Below are 18,626 nucleotides of genomic sequence, written 5' to 3' on the forward strand. Positions count from 1 at the left end.
CAAAGAGTCTCAGTTCAGAGTTCATCTGAATTACAAGGTTTTAAGTCTGGGGGAAATATTGAGAATTGCTTCTTTTAAGTCCCACTTTCTCTTTGGGAAATCTGCAGCAATAATGCCCTTGGGGCAACTTGGGTCTCCTCAACACATATTTCTACCTTTTCCCATATTTCATAAATAAGACTCTTAAGTGTTAAAACGGCTTTTTCCTTCATAGAAATATGCAATAAGTGAAAGATCAAGAAGTTATGAATAAACCTCTATAAGCCAGATTTCGTTTAAAGCTACTCTGGGTAGGAGACACAGAACCAGGGAATCATATTAATTTTGGTATTCCAGAGTGAAAAACAAACAAACAAACAAACCACATGTAGCAACACCACTCCTTTTGAAAAATCTTCCAGGAATCCTCTTTGAACATACTATTAACAAAGTATGCTATACGTATTATTATTATTTTTTTTTTTTTTGAGAAAAATGTCACCGTAACGACCACCAAATCTAACTTATTCTTAAATGGACTGTTTCCATTCATTAGTTTGATGTATGAAGGATCATGACTAACAAGTAAGTGCTGTAACATAGTACAGAGCGGTTAAATTTCAGCACTCAAGGAAAGGATATTCTGGAATTTGGAAAAGGAAATGGATTAGAAAATCTTTTAACCTTTATCAAATGTTTTCCACTTTTATTTATTTATTTTATTTTTTTTAACGTTTATTTATTATTGAAAGACAGAGAGAGACAGAGCGTAAGCAGGGGAGGGGCAGAGAGAGAGGGAGACACAGAATCTGAAGCAGACTCCAGTCTCTGAACTGTCAACCCCAGCTGACGTGGGGCTCGAACCCACAAACCGCGAGATCACGACCTGAGCCGAAGTCGGCCGCTTAACCAACCGACCCACCCAGGCGCCCCTCCACTTTTATTTTTAATTTCATGTTTCATAAGAGATTTTATCATCCTTTATTCAAGTAGCTTATGTTTTAAGGATCCTCATAAGGAGTGTCAGTTCTCCTGCAATTTGGAAATTATAGAATGTTAAGACAATGAATGGGACCTGATTTAACCCTGGTAGAAATACCAGAGATATAGTAACAGTAGAGGTAGAACTGGTATTTGGTCTCTTGTTTTGTCTTGAATTTTTTTCTTTCTTAGGTTTGAATGTAAAAAGCAAAACAACAAAAAAACTGGTGTGAATTGTGGTTACTTGGATATTATTTTTAAAGAAAATTTTTAAAGTTTATTTTATTTATTTTTGAGAGAGAGAGACAGAGACAGAGGAAGAACATGGGAGGGGCAGAGAGAGAATGGGAGAGAGAGAGAATCCCGAGCAGGCTATGTGCTGTCAGCATGGAGCCTGATGTGGGGCTTGAACCCACGAACTGTGACATCGTGACTTGAGCTGAAATCAAGAGTCAGATGATTAACTGACTGAGCCACCCAGGCGCCCCTGACTGGATTTATTTTAAACCCAGATGAAGCCTGAAAAACCCAACTCTAGGGGTGGCTTATAATTAACCTTTATCATATTCATTCATTCATTCAGCAAATCTTGAGCAAGTATTGTGCTCCAAACACCAGTCCCTTTCCTCAAGGAGTCCACCAACACACATGTCTGCAATCCTTCTGCAGTGGGCAAGGGGAGAACCCCACAGGCAGCTTTGGGAATTCTGTGCTGGGGCCTGTTTCTACCAGGTTCTCCCAAAGAGCTGAGAGCTTCTTGAAGGAGCTGTGCCTGGCCAGTGGTCTGGACATTGTATGTCCAGAAGATCCAAGACGTCAAATTAAAGAACTTGAACTCTATTCCTAGGCAAGAGGGAGGCACAGGATTTAAGCACAAGAGTGATTTTAAATTTTGAGTTGATCCAAATCCTTTAAGTGAAAAAGACTTGAGTTAGGAAGTGGAGGAAAGGTGGAGCATTTACAAACTGGGATCATTCACACCACATCAAAAAAAAATTAGATTCCATTGAAAAATACAGACGATCTCATGATACCAAGGCCCTTCAAGGGAAGGCTGGCATTGAGCAAGACCTCCTGCAACAGATGAGGTATGTACTCCCCCTTCACTGGCCTGCCCACTTCACTTGTTTTAGTTATCTTTAATGTATTCTGATGTTTTGACCTTTGGTGGGGTTTGAGCAAGGGCAGAGGTCTGGAGAACCCCAACGTAAAAGGAAGGAAGAACATGAGGAACCCTCTAAATAGACCCACAAACAGTGAGAAGTTATGCCAACCATTTGATCATAAGTTAGCCAAGAGTTGGATATAATGGTGGTTGAAAGAAATCGAACACATTTTCTTTGTACTAAAACTCAAGACGATCTGCTTTTAGTGAAGATTTCAAAAGTGTTATTGCTATTAATTGTGACATATTGTGAAATGGCATTTTCCCCAGTTGCTCACCATGAGCCAAATCTCTGAAGGACCAGAATCTTGGTTTAGTGGAGAAAGATCATGTAGGTTAATTGGAATTAAAGCCTTCAGCCAAGTGCTAGCAACAATAACAGTCAACATTTTTATGGTGCTTTATGGTTTTATAAGTGCTGTTTCATACATCATCTAATTTAATCTTTGTGACAATGCTTTGAGGTACATTCTATTATTACTAGTCTTGTATATCCAGATATTGGCATGAAGTTTCATATGGATTATGCAGTTTGCTTAGGGTTACAGTCAGCGAGTGACAAGAGTTTGTAACAATTTTCTGAGAACTTTAGTTTCTTGGGGTGCCTAGCTGGCTCAGTGGGTAGAGCATGCGACTCTTGATCTTGGGGTTGTGAGTTTAAGCTCCATGATGGGTAAGGAGCCTATTTTTTTAAAAATAGATAAAGTATTAAAAAAAAAATCTTTAGTTTCTCATCTTTTTCTAAAAGAAGTTCATGGTAGCTTTTATTAAAGACAGAAAAGAAAGTAAAGAACATTAAAAGGAAGGCCTACCCTCTCTTCCTCCTCCAATCTCTGACAGGTTGATTGACCCTCCTATCTGTTCCCAGGGCTCCCTGGGCTTAACTCTCCAGAGTGATCACCACTCTCTTCTGCGACAGACTGTGGGCTCTTTGAGTGCAGAGCCTGTGTTTATAACCACTGCATACTCAGTAACCAGCACAGAAGGTGCTCAGTGAAGAGTTGCTGCATGAAAAAAGGGACACAGCAAGCCGCAGATAAGAGATTTCATCAATTCACTCCAATCCTAAGACTTGGAGAAAGGACATCAGTAAACATTAAACTTTAAAAAGTGGGGGAACAAAGCCAATGAATTCCCTTTTAAATCATTACCAGATTCAAGTAGAACTGCTCTATTTGAATGGGTAGGAGGTGGGTGTCATGGTCTATCTTTGTGTCCCTCTTTTCTCCTCCTTAGGTAGGCCCCTGAGGCACCTCAGCAAACCATGGATTCCATCCATCATCCTTGAAAACAAGGATGCATGAGGAAGTCAGGTTGGTTTGCGCCATTGTTCTTTAGGGCCAGGTTCAGGATTAGAACTTGGTCCCCCATTCGTGTTCCCATTCTCAATCACTAAGCCACATGTTACTCCCCTCGCAATTTTGAATGTCATCTGTAAGATGAGGTTGGACTACATTATTTTTCTCAAGTTGCTTTCCCTATTAAGATTCTGTGATTCTAAATCATGTCATGCCAATAATGGGCTTGCCTTATCCACTTCTGCCTATTTAAAGACACAGATTTTTATATGCACTCAATGATTAATGGCTTCTCATTAGATTTCTCTGCCACAAATTAAACACAAACACATAAACAGTCACCAAAGGAAGCTTATTGAAGGGCATGGGTTTTATGAAGCACAGTGATGACATGAATCTTTTATAACTGTTTGCTGGTATAGAATCATAATTACAGCAATCAAGACAGATACACATCTTTTGTAAGGGAAAAAAAAAGTAATTATAATTTAAAAGCACACAGCTCAAAGTTGCCATCACAAAAACGACTATTATAGCAACTATTTCGCATTTGGACATTTTTTTGGCAGGAGGTCTGGGCATTGTTTATTGTGAGTCAGAAACAGGCACTGAGAAAATATGCAAATTTTTTAAGCAAGAGAAAATGCAGCTTTGAGTTGAGAAAACAGGGTGAATGGTGGAAACTGTCTGGGCCTTGAACACAAATCAACCTTAGCTGCTGAAATCATTTTTGGTCATTGGATGCTGTTCTAGCAATCTGGGGTAAGGTCAGAATAAAGTTATTTTATGCTTTAAAACATACATTCAAGATTGGTGCTGTGCGCCTGAGTGAATATCTGTCTTCTGCTAATGCTGTGTTTATGGATTGATTCTGAGTAGAAAGACTAGGGAGGAAAGCCACCAGAATGCTCATGGATCCCATTTTTCTCCGCTGGGCAGGGAACTGCTGTCACCTGGTGACTTCTATTCACCTGTGGGTCACAGAAGAGGCAAAGGCAAGCCTCCTTCCTTGCCCAGCTGCTTCCCCTCACAAGATCACAGCTGCTGAAGTGAAATGAACTCAGGGTGACCAGTTCATTCCTGTCAACAGGCCTCAGTTGTGAAAAGGTGTTTCTATGAGAACGGCATAAATCCACTAAGTTCTTCCAAAAAAGAAGGAAAAAAAACCCCCAAACAACCAAAACTCTTAACATCAACAGGTGAAACTAGGGGAGATAATATGGCATTGGTGAAAAATACACTAAAACTGGGGTTGGGCTGTGAAACCTTGGGCAAATATTGTAGTCCTCCCCTCCACATGAAAGGCAAGAGGAGAGCTGGGTTTCAAACTTTTTTTTAACCCTTTGTTCAAGTAAAATCTCAACCATGAAACCAACAGCAATGTGGCACATCAAGAATAAGCCTAATGTGGGGTTGCCAGAGCCACTAGATTGGCCCTTCCTCTTGCTTTCCCTCCCGTTTCCTTGTGCCTGCTGCCAGCATCTGGACCCTGAGTTGGTTCCCAGGGCAAGATATGTAAACAACTAAATCAGGTGTTACTCAAATTCTAAGAATAACACTCTGATAAGCAGGCCTAAACTCTGAGGAAAAGACCAAAGGCATAAAGTAAACTCTAAGAACCCAAGTTTTAGTAATGCCTCAGTTAATAAATTTTATAGAGGCTGACTTGATCTAGTAAATTCCACCATAGGTAAGATGTGTAGGTGTATGTGTTTCAGGTCTCAGGCTTAGGTCTAGGGGTTTTGGTGGTGATGAGATTGACCTGACTGAGGGACTGGTCACATTTTTTATGGCCTTGTGACCTAGCTAAGCCCCAGGACAGATGTGAGAAATAAAGCACAGCAAAATGAATGGTTTGCCCAAATCAACCAGGTGAATGTCAAAGTCAAGACCAGAACCCAGTGTTCACTCTTAGCTCTAAGTATTTCCAGAAAAGTATATTGTTCTGTTATACCAATTACATTCAGTGAAAGCCTTGTGTGATATGACTCACTAGTAAGACCAATGTTTTAAAATCCAGTGTTATAAATCTGAGTTTTCCAGTATGGTAGCCACCAGAGACATATAGCTATTGAGCACTTGAATGAGGCTAGTGCAAACTGAGATGTGCTGCAAGGGTAAAGTACACATTGAGCTTTGAAAACTTGATCCAAAAAACGTTAAAGGCTCTCATTAATAAATATTTGTATTGATTTATGCTGTAATAATATTTTAGGTATTGGGTTAAATAAAATATATTAAAATATATTAAAATCAATTTATCTGTTCTTTTTGCTTTTTTTAATGTGACTAGTAGAACATTTTAAATTACATGTGGGACTCACATTGTATTTCTACTGGACAGCACTGTTATAAAATGATTATTCTTTATAGAGGAGTCCTTGCTGTTTATGGAGGAGTCCTTGGAATTGGCAGGGCTGGCTGGCAAAATCTCCTCTCTAGCCTATTTCCTCCCAATTTATTTAAATAGATTAACAGGGGCGCCTGGGTGGCTCAGTCAGTTGGGTGTCCTACTTCAGCTCAGGTCATGATCTCACAGTTCATGAGTTTGAGCCCTGCATCGGGCTCTGTGCTGGCAGCTCAGAGCCTGGAGCCTGCTTCAGATTCTGTGTCTCCCTCTCTCTCTGCCCCTCTCCTGTCGTGCTCTGTCTCTCTCAAAAATAAATAAACATTAAAAAAAAAATTAAATAGATTAACATAAGATGAGAATATTGGTTTCTGCACAAAGATTTAATGCTAGTGGTAATACTACTACTAATAAAAACAGCTACCATTAGTTGAGTCTTTTCTATGTGCTGGGCACTGTGCCACGTACTTTACATTTGCCTCATCTGCTTGTCACAACAACTCTATTGTTACTAAGTGTTATTATTCCCACTTTAAAAATGAAGGAATCGAGGTTCAGAGAGAATTAGCAACCAGCCAAGGTCACAAGCTGGTTAAGTGGTTGGACTGGGATTCCACCCCAGGCCACTTGCATTCAAAGTTTAGGCACTTAAAGGCCACACAATTCTTGTTGCTGGAACTTACACTCCCAATGAAAATACTGCCGTCAGAATTCTACAAATTCCCACCATGTTTAAAGGCGCTGGAGGGAAAGTGGAATATACAGAAAGGGGCAAAATGGCTGCAGTCCTCAAGGAGGTTACAACACAGTGGAGAAAATAAATGCACAATGAAATAGATGACAAAATAAAACCTGAAAAGATTAAAAATAAATTTCTGTAGACATGAGAGAGATTAATTCCAGTTGTGGGGAAAAAGAGTTTCATGGAAGAGACAGTATTTTACACGGAACTCTAAAGATGAGGAAGTTTTTTTCCACAGTTAAGAATATCTTAGGAGAGTCATTCTAGATGGAGGAATGGAGGTATCTAGGTGAAAGACATGGAGTGGTGTGGGGGGCATGAGCAAGGACCTTAGGTGGGTGTTCCATGCATGGCTAACGGATGGAGAAAAGACCAAAGAGATACAGTATACCATGTTTTGGACAAGCAGAAAAGTGGGAAGAAAGTAGAAACAACGTGTATACCTTGTGTTCTTGACGATGCACTCAGAGCATGTCTTAGGTTGAGAAAGTCTTTAGGTGCAATGTTCAATATCAAAGGTAACTTTGTACTAATGCACTTTGCAGAATGCTAGTCTTTTTTTTTTTTTTTTTTCTAGAATCTGGCATAACAAGCAGTAACACCACCAACAACAAAATCAGTCCCTAAAACCTTCCAAGAACTACCCAATCTTCATGAGCCAAAAAGAATATACCCAACCATAACAAGACCCTGTGGGAGTTACTCCCTGGTGGCCAACACTCTTCCATATTCCAGGATCTCCATCACCAGAAACAATGGCTTCTCACCCTCCACCCTCACCCCAATCCACATTCTTGTTGAAATCTTGGTTTTCTTCTATTCCATTAGAGGAAGGTCTGTCTCAGTGACAATAGATTCACCAAGAAATAGTAGTTGCTAACATTTACAAGGCAGACAGAAAAGATTAGAGGGGTGCCTGGGTGGTTCAAGCATCTGACTCTTGGTTTTGGCTCAGGTCAAGATCTCATGGTTTGTGAGTTCGAGCCCTGAGTCAGGCTCTGCACTGACAGCATGGAGCCTGCTTGGGATTCTCTCTCTTTCTGCCCCTCCCACACTCACGCACATGTGCACATGCGTGCTCTCTCAAAAATAAATAAGCTTCAAAAAAAAAAAAAAAGATTAGAAAAAAAGCAGCTTTCACCAGATGTAGAGAAAATGAATGATTTTATTAGGTAATCTGTTGGAATCCCTTTTAAGGTGTCTGCTATGTTTTTCCCATGTGATGTTTAAGACAGAACTCACTCCTCATGGCCTTGACATGGCAGTAGGTGGAGTCCTCCCTCCTCTAGTGCTGCTTATACTTGCATCTTTCCTCCACCAAATCCAACAGGACTCAGAATTTTAGTTCCATTTTCAAATTCTTCCAGGACATTGGAGCCATGAAGCCTCTTGTTCTAGAACAGTTTAGTGATTAAAATGTGGTCCCAGTCTAAGCCTAGTCTCATGGGTTAAAGTGTGTGGAGATGGGATTAAGGAAAGGAGGCATGTTTACCCTAGGTTGACTACCCTTTGTACTTTTCACTATAATCTCATCACTATAGTCCAGCACTAGCAAATCTTACTCCTCCTGGGACTGGCCCTATTCCAGGAGGCAATCCTGTCAATCCTGGAGCTACCCCTCTGGCATTCCTTTTATCTACCAGGAATATCTGGTTTTCCCAACTTCTTTTTTTAAAGAAGGTATGCCTGGTAATTAGAATTTTAACATAGCAATTTCATCATCAGATCTTTGAAGACTGCTTTTTTTTTTTTTTTTTTTTTTGAGAGAGAGAGAGAGAGAGAATGAGTGGGAGGGGCAGAGAGGGAGGGGGACAGAGGATCTGAAGCAGGCTCCAGGTTCCAGGCTCCATACTGAGAGCTGAGAGCCTGGTGCAGGGCTCAAATTCACACACTGTGAGATCACGACCTGAGCTGAAGTCGGAGGCTTAACCAACTGAGCCACCCAGGTGTCCCACCCAATTCGGTGCTACCTTGCTGACCTTTTAGAGCTGTTTTCTTGGGTCTTCTTGATGAGATTTCAGGCTTTGAGATATTGGGCTTTATGGAAGAAGATCCTTCCTATAGACAAGTCTTGAGTTGATGAGAGCTGCCTGGAGGTTTAAAAATGCACATTGACTGCATGATGTGATTTGTGTGATTAGGGTGAGAAAGAGGAAAAGAACAAATGAGAGAATGGACAAGGGCACAGATAATCTTCAAAAGGAATGAGACAGGCTATGGCCAAAGCTGGGATTTTGATTCTCATTATAAAGGGAGTGTAGACTAGAGGAAGTCTCTCTTCTGATCTTTCTCTTGATGTTGACTTAACATTTTCAGATTCCTCAGCTCCACCAGCATGAGCCCTACAGATTTTTCCCTTATTCTAGTGCCCCTTCAGTCTTTATACTTAAAAAGTGTTTACTTATTTGTTTTGAGAGAGAAAGAGAGCAGGGGGAGGGACAGAGAGAGAAAAGAGAGAGAGAGAATTCTAAGCAGACTCTGCACTGAGGGCTTAACCAACTGAGCCACCAAGGCGCCCTTGACACATTTAAGTAAATGTTGACACATATAAGTAAATATTTTCCTTTTAAAATTTTTGAAGACTTGAGTCTTCAAAAATATCTTCTCTTTACAAAAGAGTAAAATATATAAAGTTGTTAGTGTTGCCTTTCTACACTGCTTCACACTCTCAATTTTCACTCCCATTTGTTCACTCTTCATGCAACAAATATTGAGTCCCTGCTCTGTGCCCAGCCCTGTAAAGTCATGAAAAAAAAGAGAAGGTTTTCACTCTCATGGAGCTTTACATTCCGGTTGGGAGGAGACAGACCCTATACAAATAAATGCTCACTGCTTCTGGAAAGGGCTTTGGACCTCACTCTGAGTGGATAGGAAGGCATTTTAGGGCTTAGCTTCATGCAGAAGAGTGATGGCCTTTTAAAAGGCTAACACTGGTTGCTGCATGGAGAATGGTTAGCTGTATGGAGACTAGTTAGAAAGCTACTGGAATAGTCCAGTGAGAAATGATGGTGGCTTAGATTAAGGTCACTAACAGAGACGTGGTGAGAAGTGGCCCTTTTGGGGTTGTATTTTGAAAGAAAAACTGTCAGGATTTAATGATAATTTGGACAAAGGTATGAAAGAAAGAGAGTAGTGAAGGATGGAGCTAAGGTTTTAGGATTGAACAACCAGGTAAATCAAGTTTAATTGAAATGGAGTGGAGAGCCTAAGGTTCAGGTTAGGTGTAAGTGAATGAAGAGTCCTGTTTTGGATCCTCTCAGATCTCAAGATGGAGATGTCTAGGTGGCAATGGCATCCAAGAGAGTGAAAGCTAGAATTCCACATTTGGAACTTGTCAGACACATGGAATTAAGAGCTGCAGTGCGGCATAAGCATGCCCAGGGACTGCGTGAGAGTACGTGAAGACAAGAAGATTCATAACTGAAATGGAATGGAATAACTAAAAATTAAATAGTTGAGGTTATTTTATTTAACATTATACATGCTAGTATACCAAACACTATTACAAAGGCTAGAGTTATATCTAAATGAATCTCTATTATGCTCCCTCATATTGTTAGCCAAATTTGATTAAGCATTTATTGGCTCAAAAAGGATGACACCAAGGTTTTTGGCCTGAGAAATTGGACGACTGTAGTTGTAACGTACTGATTGGGGGGAATGATCCAGAACAGATTTGTGTGGGGTGTGGTCAGGGCAAGATATCAAAACTTCAGATAATCAAATGGAGATGTTGAATGGGTTATTAGATAAAAAAGAAGGAATTCAGGGGAAAGGCCTGGTTTGAGATTAAATTTGGTGTTATCAACATCTAGATAGGGTCTGAAGCTATTTCAGCAGTAAAGGAATGGATGTTGTCTACAAGGGGGTGAGTGTAGCTAGAGAAAAGAGAATCAAGGACTGTTCCTGTGGGCTCTCCAATGTCTAGAAATGGAAAATATATGGAGGAATTGGAAGACAGACAGTAAGGTAAGGGAGGAGAAAGCAGAAGTATTATCTAATATACCAAATTACCTTAAATATTACAAGTACTTAACCCATCACATAGTCACAGGTTCTTTTAAAATTAACACAAGTATAGAGTCCCATGGGTTCAATTTCCATTGTCTCTGAATTTAATTCTAAATTTCTCCAGGACTATAGACACTTGCCTTTGGAAATAATTATGTATGCAAATAATGTTAAGGTTGCTTTCCCAAAGGACTATTTTGGAATTATGCTTGCTGTTACACATTTCCAGCTAATTAGTGTTGCCCACCGACCAGAGATTTTGGCAGGATATGATGTAGAAGCTGCAGACATCTATGCTCCTCACTTCAAAATTGTGTAGTTATTAGACCTGATGCTACATCTTTTTTACTGTTAGTAATGAAGCACAAATACATGCAATTGTATTTCAATATAATTGGTTCCCTTTGTAATTTTTTTGGTTTTTATTTTATGTACTTAAGTTTTTTTATTTTATTTTGAGGAGGGACTTTATGAGACCACCAAAGGGGACAATGGTGCAGAAAAGTGGAGTATCTCTGGTGTCTGGATCTGTGTGGTGCATTCCTTGCATGTACTTCCCACTTCTCAGCACCACAGAACTCTTAAAGATGGTGTGATCATATGCTACTGGTTATCTTGGGGATTTGACCAATGACAGTATCTGAAAGGGTGGGCCTACGCCGGCTGACTCCATCTTGTTCTGTGTCCTTCACCTAGACCACACCTCCTCCCCTTGAGTAACCTCCCGCTCACCCGTTCAAACTTCCTGATCAAAACACGCCCAGCGACCTGTGTAACAGGACTCCGACCCTTCCCCAGCCAATCGGCTGAGGCCACGACCCTTCCCCAGCCAATCGGCTGAGGCCACAGCCATTACCTCACCAACTGCCCCTAGACCCCTATAAAACCTTTGTGCTTTTGAAACTCACTCTCTCTCCCTGGTATCTCACCGCTGCATCGGTGTAGGTAGGGGACTGAGCTCGAGCTAGCTTGAATAAAGGCTCTTTTGCTTTTGCATCGGACTCGGCTCCCTAGTGGTCTTTGGGGATCACAAATTCTGGGCATAACATATCTTCGTTCACAGTGTCTTTTCTCATCTGAGATTTTATTTTTATTTATTTTTCATTTTTGTGTCATATATATGGAGAGAATGCATGTGGGGGGTGGAGGGAGGGGCAGAGGGAGAAGGAGAGAGACAAAATCTTAAGCGGGCTCCACACTGAGCATGGAGCCCGATGGGGGGCTCGATCTCACAATTGTGAGATCATGACCTGAACTGAAATCAAGAGTCCTTCACTTTAGGTAGTGAAGTCTGCTACTGTTACTTCTGTCTCCATGGCTTTTAAGGTTTTTCCAGGTTTTGAGTATTTCTTGGAGACACTTTCCCCACTCCAAAGTTATAAAAGTATTGTACTCTCCAAAATTTTCTTAAAAGATTATTTATTTTGAAAGAGATTGAGAGAGCAAGCAAAGGATAGAGAGAGAGGGAGAGAGAATCCCAAGCAAGCTCAGCAGTGTCAATGCAGAGCCCAACGTGGGCTCGAACCTGACCTGAGATCAATAGTCCAATGCTCGCTCAACTGACTGAGCCACCCAGGCACCCCTTCTTCCAACATTTTTATAGGGTTTTGTTTTGTTTTTCATCTAGCACTTCAATCCAATTGGAATTCGTTTTTATGTCTGTTGTGATGTGTGAAACTGAATAAAGGGAAACCTCACTGAAAATGGAGTAGGGAGGTTGGAGGAGGGAACTCTCATGCCCTGCAACTTGTTGCCAATTGCAGACCCCAACAGGAAGAGGCCTACTTTCCTGCTCCAGCAGGAGGGAGAAAAACTTTCTCCTTGCCTGGTAACAAGTTCGGCCAATAAGAAAATACTACAACTTAGCCAACGAGAAACTGTCACCACCTGGACTATCTCTTTTTTCCCAATGGACTTTCATACAAAGCAGCCTCTCCCAATGTCCTCCTTTTCTCTCTAACATAACTTTCTTCTCTTTTGACCTCTAGACTCACATATGGTTTGCCATGGCCTATAAGTCTTGTATTGCAATTCCTCTGCTATGCCCAAATAAATCCATTTTGCTGGTAAAAATAACTGGCTGTTTTACTTTTAAGGTTGACAGATACAAGGATCTAACTTTTTCAAAAAAAATTTTGACGTTTTTATTCATTTTTGAAAGACAGCGTGATTGGGGGTAGGGCAGAGAGACAGAGGGAGACAGAGAATCTGAAGCAGGTTCAAAGCTCTGAGCTGTCAGCACAGAGCTTGATGCAGGGCTTGGTGCAAAGCTCAAACTCACAAACCACAAGATCAATGACCTGAGCCAAAGTCAGGACGCTTAACTGACTGAGCCACCCAGGAGCCCCTATAAGGATCTAACTTTTTAATTTGTTCTCCTACAATGATAGCTAAATGTTTCAAAACCATTTATTGAATAGTCGATCTCTTTCTCATTTACCATTTTTTAGAAGCTTTACTGAGGTATAATTGATATACAATAAACTTATTAAAAATATACAATTGGATACATTTTGACATATGTGTATACCCATGAAACCATCACCACAATCAAGATAGTGAACTACTCTTATTTCTTAATATCTTCAATTTTATTTATCTTTTGAATAGTTAGCACATTCACATAGTTGAAAATTTAAAGACATAAAATGTTTTATTATAAAGTTTCATTACTCATACCTAATTCCAGCCTTAAGTGCTCATTTCCTTCTCTAGAGGCAATCAATGTCTTTAGTTTCTTTTGTATCCTTATAGAGATGTTTATTTATAGCTATATTTATTATTTTTTTAATTTAACTTATTTTTTAAGTAAACTCTACCCCCAATGTGGAGCTTGAACTCACAACTCTGAGATCAAGAGTCTGCATGTTCTACCAACCGAGCCAGACGGGCGCTCCATCTGGTATGTTTATTATTAAATAGCGATTATACCTTAGTTAAGTTGCTGAAAATATGGTAAGTGAGGAAAAGATTTACTATTCAAAAATAGAAGTATTTATGCATATATAAGCAAATGTATGTATTGTACACACACACACAAAATAGTATATAATACACATTGTTTTTCATATTCCTATTTTTGCCTTACTAATATATTTTGGACATAATTCCATACCTATGTGTATTTATTTATTTTATGTATCTGTTAACATTAATTTATTTATTTTGAGAGACAGAGTAAGAGAAGGAGCATGTGCTTACACGTGGGAGGAGCAAAGATAGAGGGAGAGAGAGAATCCCAAGCAGCCTCCATGCTGTCAGTTCAGTGCCCGAGGTGGGGCTTGAACTCATAAACCATGAGATCATGACCTGAGCTGAAATCAAGAGTCAGACAAATCAAGGACTGAGCCACCCAGGAGCCCTCTATACCTATATTAAAAAAATTTTTTTTCATTCTCTTTTGCTTCTTAGAATTCTATTGTATGGATATACTCAACAAATATTTATTGAAAACATGAAGTACTTTTCTAAGCTCTGATATATAGTGAAAAAACAAACAAAAATTCTTTCCCTCACAGAGGTTATATTCTAATGAGATCTATCATAATTTATACAACGAGTTTCTTGATAATGGACATTTGGATGGTTTTCAATCTTTTGCCACTATAAACAGCGCTGCAGTGAATACTGTATATATGTCATCTTACGCATGTGCAATCAATTGGTAGAATACAATTCTAGAAGAGGAATTGTTGGATAAGAGCATATGTACATTGGTAATTGATATGATCACATTATTCTTAGTAGAAGATTATCAATTTATACTCCCGCCAATAATGTATTGATTGTGCTGGTTCCTCCATGTATTGTTCTATGTGGATTTTTATTTTCAGCAATTTAATAGGTAAAATAATGACAAGTCATTGTAGAGTTATTTACATGTTTCTTCTGATTAATGATACTGGGCATTTTCTCATATCTTTAAGAGCCATTTCTACTTTTCCTCTTCATCTATTGAGTTGTTAGTTTTTTCTCTCTGATTTATAGAGTGCATATATTAGGACATTTTGGCTTTTCTTCTGCGATTTAACTGTCTAAAATTTTGACCAGTTTGTCATTTATCTTTTGATTAAGGCTATTATGGGTTTTGTTGTGCATAAATTCTGATATTTATAAAATTGAAATGATCAATATTTCCTTTTATAATGTAGGGGAGGTTTTTATGGTACTTAAAACAGTTTTCCCCGGGGCGCCTGGGTGGCTCAGTCGGTTGAGCGTCTCACTTCCGCTTGGGTCATGATCTTGAGGTCTGTGAGTTCGAGCCCGCCGTTGGGCCCTGCGCTGACAGCTTGGAGCCTGGAGCCTGGAGCCTGCGTTGGATTCTGTGTCTCCCTCTCTCTCTGCCCCTCCCCCGCTCATGCTCTGTCTCTCTCTCTCTCTCTGTCAAAAATAAACATAAAAAAAAATTTTAAAGTTTTCCCCACTGCAGGATTATAAAAAACTGCAATGATTTCTTCTTGGATTTTTATGATTTCATTCTTTGAATTTAAATATTTAATCTACCTGAAATTATCTTGCCATAAAGTAGGGATTCAACCTAATTTTTTTTTCCATTTGGCTGCCCAAACACTATTTATTAAATAATCTTTCTTTTCTCCATTGATTTAAAATGCTGTCTTTATAACTATTAAATTTTCACATATATTTTTTGCCTTTTTACTCTGCTCCATTGATATGTCTGCATATCCAATGTGCCAATACCACAGTTTTAACTACTGTAGCTTTATAACATAAAGACCTTTTTTTCCCACTGCTGTTGTTTTTCATGATTGTCTCAGCTATTCTTGCATGCCTGTTTCCATATATTCTTTAAAATTAGCCTACACATTCCAATATCTAATTATTTTGTTGGGATTTCTGAGGAGACCAACATATAGCATTTTCCCCCCTCTGTCCATGTTTTGAACAAATTGGGAAAAAATGTAAAGAGTTAGGCGTATGGGAAATAAAAGTATAACTTTTATTAGAGACCAAGGCTGAGTTGGATAGCTAAGAACACTTCCAAATAGGCTTGTGAACTGAAACTTAGAATTAGACAGATATGGCCCCCTCGAATCAGAGGTTACCTCTTAAGGTGGGAGCTGTCCCGGTAAGACTTTGGAACCAATGCTCCTGTAGTCTGTTCACTTCCAAAAAAAAAAAAAAAAAAAAAAACAAAAACAAAAGCAAAAGCAAAAAACGAAAAAAAAAAAAAAAGGAAGGAAAGAAGCAGCCAAGAAAGTCGATTTTATTCTTCTTAAACTTGTCAGAGGACAAGAAGGAGGAGTGACTAAGGGGTTGGAGCAAGACCTTAAAAGTTACCCCTCCATAGAAAAGGAAACTGAAGATTTCCTTTCTAACAATTTGATGCTGGTATGAGCAAATTATTATCCCACTTTTTAAGATGAAAGGCATAATAAGATGTTAAGAAGTCACACAGACATCTTTATCTTCTACCTCAGTTCATTCCATAGGCAAAGCCCTTCTTGCCTTCGACAAATCCCCTACACTAATTATTTTGGAATATTCTCTCACCCCAACATAAATATGAGAGAAATTATAAAGATAAATTTCTCCATTGCTTTGGGTGTATTTTCCTTCATTGAAATGATTTAGAAATAATCTTTAATATAATCTCATGAATAATCCTTAATTCAAACTTCAATTGCTTCCAGTAGCAATTTCAACACTAAATTCAGCTTTTTCCAGTGGTACTTGTTTCAAGATAGCATCTTTCTTGGCAGCTATCTCACAGTTTGGGCTCCGTCTGACTCACCTCAAATTAACTAACCCCAAAGTGATGCCAACCTGCATACATAGTTCCCTCTCCATCGTGCTTTTCTTTTTAAAATTTTTTTGGGATAGTTAATTTTATTTGTTCAAGGGCTCATATTGCAACCACTAAACCAAGCATGGCTTCAATTCAGATTCACATATTTAGGAGGATAAAAGCAAACTGTGATCCATGTATATGGATGAAAAACTAAAGGCTCATGGTTAATCACATTGTAGTTTTAAATTTCTATGGGTTAGAAGCCAGAAGTCACAGGTCTTTTAGGTCTTTCTGGATGTCTCACAAAGTATTTGCACTTTTCTTGAGCTGAGCAACCTCATCATTTGTCAGCTTCTGGTTGATAACACTGGTTAATCCCCGAGAGTTCAGGACGCATGGAAGGCTCAGGAAGACTTTCTTCTCAGTGCCATCCATTCCCTTCATCATGGCTGACACTGGATGAATCCTGGATAGATTTTTCAACATGGATTCAGTGAGATCAGCCACACTTAATCCAATAGCCCAGCTGGTATATCCTTTTATCTTGACGACTTTGTAGGCACCATCTTAAGCACTTCCTTCCCCAATTTTCACTGTCATTGTCTGTTCCCATGTCTGGATTCAGTTCCTGGAGAGAAATGCCTGCCCCATTCACGCCACTCTGCACAGCCACACTTGAGTCGCCATGTTCTCCCAAAATCCATCCATGGAGCTGCTGGGATGAATGCCAAGTTTTTCAGCCATAAGGTAGAGAAATCTAGCAGAATCCAGATTACATCCTTTCCAATCACATGGTGGTTGGGTAGTCCACTTAGCTTCCAGGTAACATATGTAAGAATATCTACTGGGTTGGAGACCACAGCTCTGATACAATCAGGCCTGCACTTGACTATCTGAGAAATAATGAATTTGAAGACGTTAACATTCCTCTGTACCAGGTTGAGCCGGCTCTCTCCCTCCTGCTGGCGGACTCCTGCAGTTACCACCACAATCTTAGAATTGGTGGTCATGGAGTAATCTTTATCTGCCACAATTTTAGGTGTCTGAAGAAATTAGCTCCCATGTTGCAGATCCATCCTTTCTCCTTTGAGTTTATTTTCCAAAACATCCACAAGGGCAAGTTCATCAGCCAGAGACTTTCCCAGAATGCTGATGGCACATGCTATACCAACTTGTCCAACACCCACTATAGTGATCTTATTGTTTGGGACAGTTGCCTCTTCTGTGACTGGTGCAATCAGTTTTTTCTTAAGAGTTGCCATTGTGCCCAGAGAGAAACGGCTGTAAGAGTCGCATGAAGAAGACAATGTCAGCTGTGTTGTGACTCTCCATAGAGTGTTTTTCTTATCCTTGATGGTGTCTATGGGATTATTGCTGTGGACCCTAAAACTGGGAGAGGAAGACTGGCACCTCTTCTGGTTTGCTGAACTTGAAGTTGGAATTATCCAGGGCCATTCATCTACCCTACACCTGTTCTACAACCCCATGAGATCTGGCTGCACTAAAACTGACCTGCCTTTTGGATGGAACATGTCTCTTCAAGGATCACTGAGCTCCTCCTAATCCACATGTTCTTCTAGGTGGTAGATCCCCCTTAGCCCTCCAACTCTTGTGCCCCACCCCGAGACACATGGTTCCGTGGAATTCCAGAGCAGGGGCTTTCTTCCCAAACATATGTTCTGAAACAAAATACTGCTTACTTTTAAATCGCTATGTTAATATGGTAGGTGCCCATAGGAAGAGAAAGAATCATCTTAAATGTACGTCATTACTGGAATCAGAAGAGTGAATTTATTTTTGAATGTGCTGCTGAAAAAGAATTCAGCTTTACTGCATAACCTCCTAAAGAACTAATGCAAGTCATGATTACAAAAAGCTTTCATGGCCTTTGTGTGTGTGTGTGTGTATGTGTGTGTGTGTGTGGTTTTCTTTCTTTGCCTTTCTTCTCTTTTCTTTCTTTTCTTTTCTTTTCTTTTCTTTTCTTTCTTTCATTTTAAAACTCATTCTCTATCTTTGTGCTACTGAGTTCAAGCACACTCCACTTAAGAGCTTGTTAATGTTCATCACAGTATCTGTGTTGAAGTTTGGGAGGTCCATGGAACTTAATTAGAAAGAAAGTTGGCTCTAATTTTGTCTTTTAGTACCATACCCCCACTTGAAAAAATAAAGACTGGCTATTTGAAGACCCTTAAAAAACTATTCTTTAGTTTCCTCTTGATTTGTGTTTACAGCTCAAAGTTTTCCCAGGGGAGGGTGGGAGGCAACCATAGGACAGTTCAGGCGTTCTGTTCTTCTCCTTTTCTATCGAAGGGCTCCAGATAACAGCCCCAAAGAAGGGAACACATCCAGGC

General features: G+C 39.7%; 1 pseudogene; it reads right to left on the reverse strand.

Annotated features, from left to right (window-relative positions):
* Positions 1-16,545: 16,545 nt before the first annotated feature.
* Positions 16,546-17,537, reverse strand: LOC102962782 (annotated as a pseudogene).
* Between the last annotated feature and the right edge of the window lie 1,089 nt (positions 17,538-18,626).

Source organism: Panthera tigris, chromosome A1 (genome assembly GCF_018350195.1).
Source record: "Panthera tigris isolate Pti1 chromosome A1, P.tigris_Pti1_mat1.1, whole genome shotgun sequence".
NCBI lineage: Eukaryota > Metazoa > Chordata > Mammalia > Carnivora > Felidae > Panthera > Panthera tigris.